Genomic DNA, 9,999 nt, shown 5'->3' with positions numbered 1-9,999 from the left:
AAATACTTTGACTTAAATACTTTCTCTATTTTTTGTTTAATTAAATATTCAGAGATAGAGATATTAACATCTTGGATTATAATTATGGATTTGTCCATTCTCTTCCCAGTTCTACCAGTTTTTGCTTCGTGTAGTTTGTAACTCTCTTATTAGGTGGATAAATATATAGGATTGTTATGCCTTCTTGATGAATTGATCCTTTAATTGTTATGAACTGATTATCTTTACCTCTGGTAATATTCTTTGCTCTGAAATCTATTTTGTCTCCTATCAATAATGCCACTTCAGTATTTTTCCCTTTAACTGGTGTGGTGGGAGCATTCAAGGTGATCCCCATTGCCATGCCCTGTTTAATGCCCTCCCCATGAGTGGGGTAGAACTTCTGACTTGCTTCTAAACAATAGAATCTAGACAGGGGATGGGATAGAACTCCCATTTTTTCTTTATTTGATTTTGGATAGTTATCACAGCTATGTGTTCAAATTTATTAATCTTTTCTTCTGTAATGTCTAATATGCTATCAATCCCATCCAGTATATTTTTCATTTCACACATTGTAGCTTTATCCCTAGAAGTTAGATTGTGATTGTTTTGTTTATTTTTCATGTCTCTATTTAACTTCTGATGGTATGAAATATAATTATAATAATAATTTTGATGTCCTTATATGCTAATTTCAACAGCAGGATTAGTTTTGGATAACTTTCAATTGATTGTCTCTTATTATAGATAATGTTTTCCTGGATCTTTCCATGTCTGGAAATCTTTGACTGAATGAAAGACAATCTAGTTTTACCTTGCTGGTGCTGCATATATTTTGTTTATATAATTTTTTTCAATTAGCTATAATCGCTCTTTGGATAAACCTCATTGGCTACGTTGCCACTGCACAAAGCTCTATAAATTTTCTTAACCATTTTTTCTAAGCTTAGTTACTTGGAAACACTTTTACCCTCTTGGGTCTTACTTTTAAAATTTGTTAGGTAAGAACAGAGCAGTTATTTTTTCTTCACTACTGAGGCAAAAGCCTCCTGGGCACACTACCCAATCAATGTCCCTATGAATTAAGATATTTTCCAGTCTGATTGGTGGGAAAGACACTATTTCTAGCCCTGAGTATCTCTCCCTAGTCCTTTTGGATGCTTCTTTCCCTGGTTTCAGGAAATGCGATGCATGTGCTGATCAGTAATTTGCTGAATATTCAGGTGGGATCCTCTCTAGATCTTGGGTTCTCTTTCTGTGCAGATCTGTTCTGCAAACACTAGTTGCCTTGGTCTTCCTGAACATTCAACTTCATTTTCTGATGCCCTTTACCTTGGTTTCCCTTTGCTGTGGCATCAGTGGAAACTCTTTCAAGGGAGTAAGGCGAAGCTGCTTTAAAGCTAATCTTATTTGCTTCCCATCTCTCAGGGAATCACTGTCCTTCATTGCCTGATGTCTAGTGTCCTGAAAACAATTGCTCCATAAATCTTACATAGTTGTTGTTTTTCTTTTTTCGGTTGTTGCAGGCAGGAAGATAAATTTGGTTCCTGTTAATCCATCTTGACCTTTTGATGTTTTGAGATGTGATTCTTAAAAGAGAGATTTGAATTCAAAAGAAAAATGTGTTGTGCTTATTAATTCAGCAATATAAGAAGGGAATCTATGTATATATAAAACATTTCATTTCCTTCTTGTTTCTATGCTAACCTTGATTATTTTTCCTAATAATCAAAATCTGTAAGATCAAATGTGTTTGTAGATATATTTGAACATTTTATGATGTTTGATATTATATCCAGAATTTTTTATTTATCTTTCCAAGAAAGATTATTTCTTCTCTTGTTTCAATACAGACATGACAGCAACAGTTCTTTTTTTTGCTTTTATTGTTGACACTATTATAGAGGTACCCAGAGTTCTTAAAGGGAATTAATGTTAACTGAAAAAATAGTCTTTGACTTAATCATATTTTAATGATCCAAGCTACTGACTGGAGAAAAGCTATACACTTATATGAGGTACCCACACATGTGTATCAACATAAGGGTCACCAGGAATGCGTATCTTCAGATTCCTATCTTACTCTCCACCACTTACATTTCAGATGTCCAATGGCACCTCTTACATCTTTACCAAAATGTATATAACCTCTTTAAGAAAGAGTTCTTAGCTCAATGTAAAAGGTTGGCAGAGATGAAAAATGCTACTGTGGGAAGTTGATATTGTTAGGGCTGAGAATTGACTGTGTTTGGGCAGCAACACCTGGGATGAACTTCCTCACCCAGCCCCAGGAGCTGCACAAGTCCCTGAGCCCAGTGAATATGCCATTCTACTCTAAAGGTAAAGGAGGAAAGTTTTTATTTTTCTTCTTAGTTAATTTAGATTTTAATAGAGACTGTTGCTGCCATGGCCACCCCTCAGAGGGAGGTCCATCTAGACTCACTAGAAGAAACGTGGAGCGCTTTCTGCTAATGAGCTCTGAGGGTATCCTCATGCCTATGCAGGTCTTGCAACACTTTGTATAGCTCTGCGTGGAATCTCTAATCTCTGAAGCAATGCTGAAAACGGATCTATCATGGAGGTGATTAACAGAAGCTTCTTCCATCATCAATAGAGAAACAAGCTGGCTTCTCCTACCTGTTTGCATTTGCTGGAGACTAGCATCTTGTTAACTGACTATTATTTTATTTGTAGAACAAGAAGACCTGCACATATTTAAGTCATTTTATGCATGCCTGTGCATTCCCAGAGGCTTAAGCAAATGAATAAACAAGCAAGAAAACATTTTAAAAGAACTACACAGAGGATAGAACCATGGTAAGATTTGTAAACATTCACAGGAAAGGAATATATCTGGGAAAAATCTTTATGTCTCCCTCCCCACATTTGGATCTATGGGAAGCAGGGTCAGCATGGTCTACTGCTGCTTTTAGCACAACCTCCATCTGTGATGCTGAGTACTCAGTGACCCTTAAGTCCAAGCTGATTTTTTTCACTCTCAGAATGGCTTTAGAGATTGCATGGTTATTGTGGCAGGGAAGCTTAGAGGACTCCTGAGATATCCTGTGCCTATGCGTGTGTATGTCATCAGCCCAAACTGTCATTTTGCATCCACGTAACCACTTTGGCAAAAGCAGTTACAGTTTTTATTCATTTCCCTCACAGGTACTCCGCAATTATTCTCATCTGATTGCTCACCTGATTGCTCACCTGTCCCTTCAAAGAGGGTGTCCTGCAGTTGCCCTCACTAACAGATTCTTCCATTGCAGCCTTATCTCACTAGGAAGATGGTAGGAAGCACAAAATGGCTGGCAGAGGGGCTTGTCTGCAGATTCCTAGAGTGTCCCTCATATTCTACCAAGGGAATGGGGACCAGCTGGTGGTTTATTCCTTCCAGTGTATTCTTCATTTCAGATATTGTAGTCTTCATTTCCGATTGGTTCTTTTTAATGGTTTATATGTCCTTTCCCATGCTGTTGTAGTTATCAGTAAGTTCAATGAGCATCCTTAAAACTATTATTTTGATCTCTATGTCTGATAAATTGCTTGCCTCCATTTTGTTTAGCTCTTTTTCTGGAGGTTTCTCCTGTCCTTTCATTTTGGGCACGTATCTTTGTCTCCCCATTTTGGTTACCCTTTTGTGATTGTTTCTATCTATTCGGTAGGAGTGCTATGACTCCCAGGCTTGGCCTTATGTATTAGTTGTCCTTTTGGAGCCAGTGGTACAGTGTACTTGATCACCTCAGCTAGGTGCTACAGGAATGTTTCTTGTGTGGGTTATGTGGGCCCTCTTGCTGTAATTGAGTTACGATTATTATTGGCCCATTTATGCATGGGGATGACGCATAGGGTGGCTGACTGTGAGGATCACCCCCAAACACAGTATATGAGCTGCTTTGCAGGTGCAGACCACACAAAGTGTAATCTGGTGCCTGCTGAGATCTCCCTTGGGTATGCCACTTGTGAAGCTAATGGATAATGCTCTAGTATTGTCTGAAGCTTGTCACTGGGTTTGATGGTTCTGGGACCTCTTGGGAGGGATTCTGGTGCAGGTCAGTGTCAGATTATTCCTGTGACTGTCCCTGGGCAACCTGTTTGGAACTACAGTACAATCCACAGTCTGTGGCTATCTCTGATGGGCTTAAGTGTGTGTGGGCAGAACCAAGCTGCTCACCAAGGCTGTTTTTTTTTTTTTTTTTTTTTTTTTTTTTTTTTACCAGCACTGGGCCTGGGAGCAGGTCAGCAAAAGTCCCAGGGCACCCTGACATTCTCCTCCACCTGACTGTGTCTGCTGGCTTCGTGTTAGGCCTAGTCACTGAAAGAGACTCTGGTGGTACTTGAGTAGATTCTCAGTGAGTCACAGGGGCAAGTGGAGTTCACATATTGAATCGGGTTCAAAGTTGGTGCCAGTGCTGGTTCTGAGGCTACTCAGCATATACACCAGGGTATATCAAGCCTAGCTGCCACTTGCTGGGTGCTCACACACCTTTTGGTGGGGTGGGGTCTCAGGGATTCATCAGGGTGATGCCAAGAGTATTTATCAGGCCCCCAAAGACCAAAATTTGGCCACTTGAAGGGAGGCCTCTGCATTGGTTGGGCTTGCAAGGGAAAAATATCTCTAGAGCCACACAAGTCAGTCTGTCCCAGGTTCTGCCCAGAGCCAAATCTCAGCAGAGTGGGGCTTCCAGAAGTCAGAAAGATGGAGCTAGCAAATCTCCTATGACAGGGAGGCACCAGTCTGATTCACAGAAACATGGGGGGAATGGCTTCCACACCAAAGCCACATAACTCAGTCACTGATAACCCCTGAGTTTGCCCAGACCTTTACACCATGGCCCAGGCATTTGATTCCTCAGCATGGCTCAAGCTCCACAGGGTGGATCCATTGGATATCCAAAGGGTGGGGCTATTGCATTTTCCCAGGCTGATGCCATATGGAATTTGAGTGCTTCACCCAAGGAAGATGGAGTCTGTGTTGTGTGTGTGGCACTCAGGACAGAGATCCTGGCAGCTCTTCCTTCAGATCTCTCTCCAGAGCCACAAACCCCAGTCTATACTCACAGGACTATAGTCTGCTCAGCCTTCCCTCCATCAGAGCCCAGGTGAGTGGCTGTGCATGAGATTTCATACGTTGGCCCTTTAAGAGGGTGCTTGTGTCTCTAGCAGACTCCCATCTCTTCCTGGTGAATATAATCCCTCACTGATTTTCACAGCCAAATGTTATGTGGGCACCTCTTCTTGGCTCTTGTGCTCTGGGCTGGTAGTCTGGTTTGTGGTTCTTAGATGTCCCTCCAGAATCTCAGCTGCTGTGTGTGGGAATGTGGCCAGCCTTTTTCAAGTCTCTGTCCTTCCTACCAGTCTCAATGTGGCTTATTCTGTAAATCCTTGGTTATAAGACTTCTTATCAGCTAGTCTTCAGTTGGTTATTCAGGTTGATTGCTCTATATTTTAGTTGTAACTTCAGTTTGGTCCTGGGAGGAGGTGAGTGCAACATCCACTTACTCTACCACTGTCTTGGATCCTCTCTTTAATCAAAACATTTAATAATAACTTTGTGATAGCAAGAATGTCAGCGTATAGAAAGCTTGGGATATCAGAAGGCACACCACTACTGGGGGTGGTGGCAATGGGAAATAACTTTAAAGATTACAAATGTACATTTGTAGGCCAGCATCTTCTGGGAATTTATTGAAGAGATATACTCATATGTACATACAGTTTTTGTGTGTCCTAATGTATTAGTTTCTTGTGGCTGCCATAACAAATAACTACAAACTTGGTGGCTTAAGAGAACTTTATTTTCTCACATTTCTGGAAGATATAAATCTGAAATCAGTGTTATTGGGCTGAAATGGTGTTGACAGGACCATGCGTCCTCTGGAGGCTGTAGTGGAAAATCTGTTCTCCTTTTTCAGCTTTTGGTGCTTGCTAGCATTCTTTGATTTGTTACCATATTACTTCATTTTTTAATTTCAGCATCTAAGCTGCCTAAGCATCAATGTCCACAGAATTCTCCTGATTCACTATGGATAAGCTAAGGTCAACATAACTACCTGGAGCCACCAGATATTGGAAGAAAAGACAATAAGACATTAATTTTATGACAACATTTTGAAATTTTGGCCAGAAGTCTCCTCCTTAAAGGGACTTGGATTTGTAGAAGAGCTCCAGCAAGATATGAAATGCAGGTGTCTAGACCAGAGGGTTAAGGACCACAGGGCCAGGCACCACTCCATAGGTCTCCTGTGTTGATTTTAATATATTGTAATGAAGCAAGCATTTTATTTGCTCAGAGTTAGGACATACCTGAGGCGTATTCTTCATCATCAGAGATTGTGGTCTCTTTAGAGGGTCTGGGTGGGCCATGAGAGAGAGAGATTTTGCACAGGAGTGCCTCCACTACTTGAACATAGAAAAGCTGCTTCATGCAGTTGGAGACAGATGGTCTTCTAATGGGAGGAGGTTGTGAGAGGTGGCTGTGTGGTAGGAGGATTCAAGAGACAGACCCTATGATCCTTGGAGATGTTTGTGGCTCATGGCTTCAGTTGTTCATGCCTTCTGAGTTCTTGCTTCAGTTCTATGGGGTCCAGGTGAGTTTCTTGACCTTGAACTTTTTCATTTATCTTTCATTTAAGCTAGTTTAAGCTTTCCCTTCTAGCAACCCAAAGAGACCTGACTGAAACATAGGTTCATTACTCGACATACTTTTCCCAAATGAAACATATGCATATCATATAATCTGAAAGCAATGCTATAATACCTAGAAGGGATCAAAAACATTGTATGTAAAAGAAAAATTGTGATCGCAAATCACTAAATACTTATGGGGAACATAAAGCAGCGAAAAGAAGCCACTTTAGACTCAGGCTCACCTTTGTTTTAATTTTGACTTCATCACTTACTTGTTGTGTGTCTTTGGTCAAATAATTTAAGCTTTCAGAGACTATTTTTTAATTATATATGAGGAAAATATCATATGCCATTTTGCTGAGAGGATTAGAGATAATACATGTGCGATGCTGAGTGATATACCTGGCACCTAAGTAGATGCTCAATAAATAGCTACTAATCATTGCAACAATGCACATACCAACAATTAATTAGTTGATTGTAATTGTCATGGCAAATGTCAGAATGAAATAAAAACCATATTTATAACAACAGACTAATCTGAAATCAATAGATATATAATTGTCAATGACCAGATTTTAAAAAATATATATTATTATTGATTTCAGAGAGGAAGGGAGAGGGAGAGATAGAAGCACCAATGATGAGAGCTAATCATTGATTGACTGCCTCCTGCACACCCCCTACTGGTGATTGAGCCCACAACCCAGGCATATGCCATGACCTCCAACATTCAACCCCTGAGTCATGTCGGCTGGGCAATGACCAGATTTTTGAGCAGGGTTAAAGTTTATATAGAAATGTAAACACATTCTGATTGAAGGAAGAAACTGACTAACAAAAAGTAAAGATATTGAGGATTAATTGATGAAATGTACTTTGCGTCACATGGAAAACCTATGACATGCCTCAGCTGTGGTGGTGTATCATGAAAGTTGACCAAGAAAGCAATGAAATTGCCATATATTGAATAAAGAAGAGGCACTAATGATAGCTATTACAGTAACTATGACAGAGGCACAAAACAGATGGGCTAACTTCCAAATGCACTTTGGGGATTAATAGATCTGAAAACAGAATCTGAAAACAGAATCCCATGTTTGTGAGTTACTTTATCCAAGCATCTATGACCATGTTATCTCAAATCACAAAAGATATTTGATTGTTCCCCATGAAAAAGTTGAAGTTATTTGCTTTAAAGTTCAAAGTGCATAAAATTGACCGAGGGATTCAAATCCTGTCAAAATGCAGCTCTTGATGCAACAGGTCTGGAGTGGGTCCTGAGATGCCGTGTGTCTAAGATGCTCCCAGATGCTGCTGATGCTGCTGACCTGCGGACCACAGCCTTGCGTATAAGGCTCTAGGTGATAGAACACGTCATTGGTGAAAACAACTTTTAGCCAGTTCTCAAGTTTTTCCACTTCCACGGGGAAGTGTTTACACAGAAGAGTTGAGAATGGAATAGAACCCAGAACAACATACTCCTGAAATCCACTTATCAAACCCTGGGTATTGGAGAAGAGCTTTGGGCTTGCAATTGCCAGGCATCTTTCCCACTTGGCATCCTAACTAACAAGCCGTTGCTTGCTCTCTGTCTCTCTACACCTGGGCACTTCCTGTGACCTTGCCTTGCTCTTTAATTCCTGTACCATAGGTAAGAAGCAGGTGGACATGATTTTTTGGTGAAGACAGGAAGCAGCCTATGAAACCATGTCACACCAGGATCCGTAATCCTTTCAACTGTGATAGTTCATTGTCACTTAGCAGAAATTGCTGGTTATGAATATTTAACAAATTTGCAATTAGCATGTTTACCAAGATGATTACTGAAATGGAATAAGCCACTGAATAAAGCAGAAGCTTATGTACTTAATGCCTTCCTGATTATACATGCTTACACATCTGTTTTTGTGTTTCTCTCTCTCCTCTGGCACCATTTTTACTAATTTTTATAAAACCACATGCCATACCCCACTGCTTTCTGTAGTCTCATACTGTCTATGTAGACAGACAAAAGCATTTTTTTCTTTTTTAACTTTATCTTTATTGTTAAGTATTACAGATGTCCCCTTTTTCCCCACTGAATCGCACCCCCCTCCCCCCGCAACCTCTCCCCTTCCCTTCCCTCCCCAGGCTGTTGCATGCTTTCACATCTCTGGATCTATTTTGTTTGCCAGTTTATTTTGTTAACTAGTTTCCACATATAAGTGAGATCATGTGATACTCGTTTTTCTCTGATAAAAGCATTTTTCAGGTTGTAGCAATACCATCTGATACAGGGTTACCCCACAGTGTGAGTGCAAAGAACAGTGGTTCTCAACCTTGGTTGCACATTAGAATCACCTGGGAATCTTTTTAAAATCCTGATTTCTGGGCCTCATCCTCCGGAAATTATGTTTCTTTGTTATGGGGTAGGGCCTGCAGCCAAGGTTGAGAACCACTGGCCTAGAATCTTTCCCCAATTCCTTGCTGATTTCATCTGTGATCCAATCACCAAATTGCCCAAGTTTGTTTCTCTGTTTCCAAAAGGGCATTACTTATTACCTGCTTGATTTATGTTAATTGATTTGTAATGCAGATTAATTAAAAAATAAATTGGAGAGGAAAAGATATAACACTTGATTTAAAGACAGGAAATCTTGCAACTCACTGGCCAGGTGACCTTGTGCCTATTCTGTTTGCAAACTGAAGACAATCATTACTTTCTGGTATTTAATGATTGAGATTATAGGTTGTTTTCTTAATTCTCTTAGAAACCGCATCCAGCCACTGCACTAAAGAAATAAAAGACAAAAGAAAGAAAAGTAAAGATGTGCTCTATGATAGGAACTGACAGAGTGGGGCCGAGCACCATCTTTCTGTCTTCTATTCAGAGGAAGCTTTTTCCTCTGTTGGTGAAAACAACTCATAACAGCAACATGAAAACACTTGAGCTTGATCCTTGAAACAAAAAGAAAACATTGAACCACTCAAAACAGACACTCTCACTACGCTTTGACTATTAATCAGTTCTGCTGTTAAATGGTTTTTATTTTTCCTACGTGCATTTCAAACTGTCAGGGAGGCAGAGTAGGTCAGATTATTTTTGAACTCTTGGTTGAATTGTGCTGCTGCTTTGTTGTTAAATCCCACACTCTGTTTTACTTAGTGTTTTTAGAAAATGATCTTAATTATTTATTTCGTAAAGCTTGGATATTTAAAAAGCACTGTATCAGAAGTGCAAAAGATGATCAGAAATAGTGTAAGAATTACCAGAAGCTACTGATAATAATAGCCACGCTGCCTTGTGTAGAACTTTGCATAGGGGTGGAGGGCTTTAATGTTTGCACAATGCTCTCACATGCATTAGGCCACACATTATGCTGATACTCACAGACACCTTTCACT

Source organism: Myotis davidii, unplaced genomic scaffold (genome assembly GCF_000327345.1).
Source record: "Myotis davidii unplaced genomic scaffold, ASM32734v1 scaffold608, whole genome shotgun sequence".
NCBI classification, from domain to species: domain Eukaryota; kingdom Metazoa; phylum Chordata; class Mammalia; order Chiroptera; family Vespertilionidae; genus Myotis; species Myotis davidii.
Note: the sequence above shows the minus strand (reverse complement) of the source record.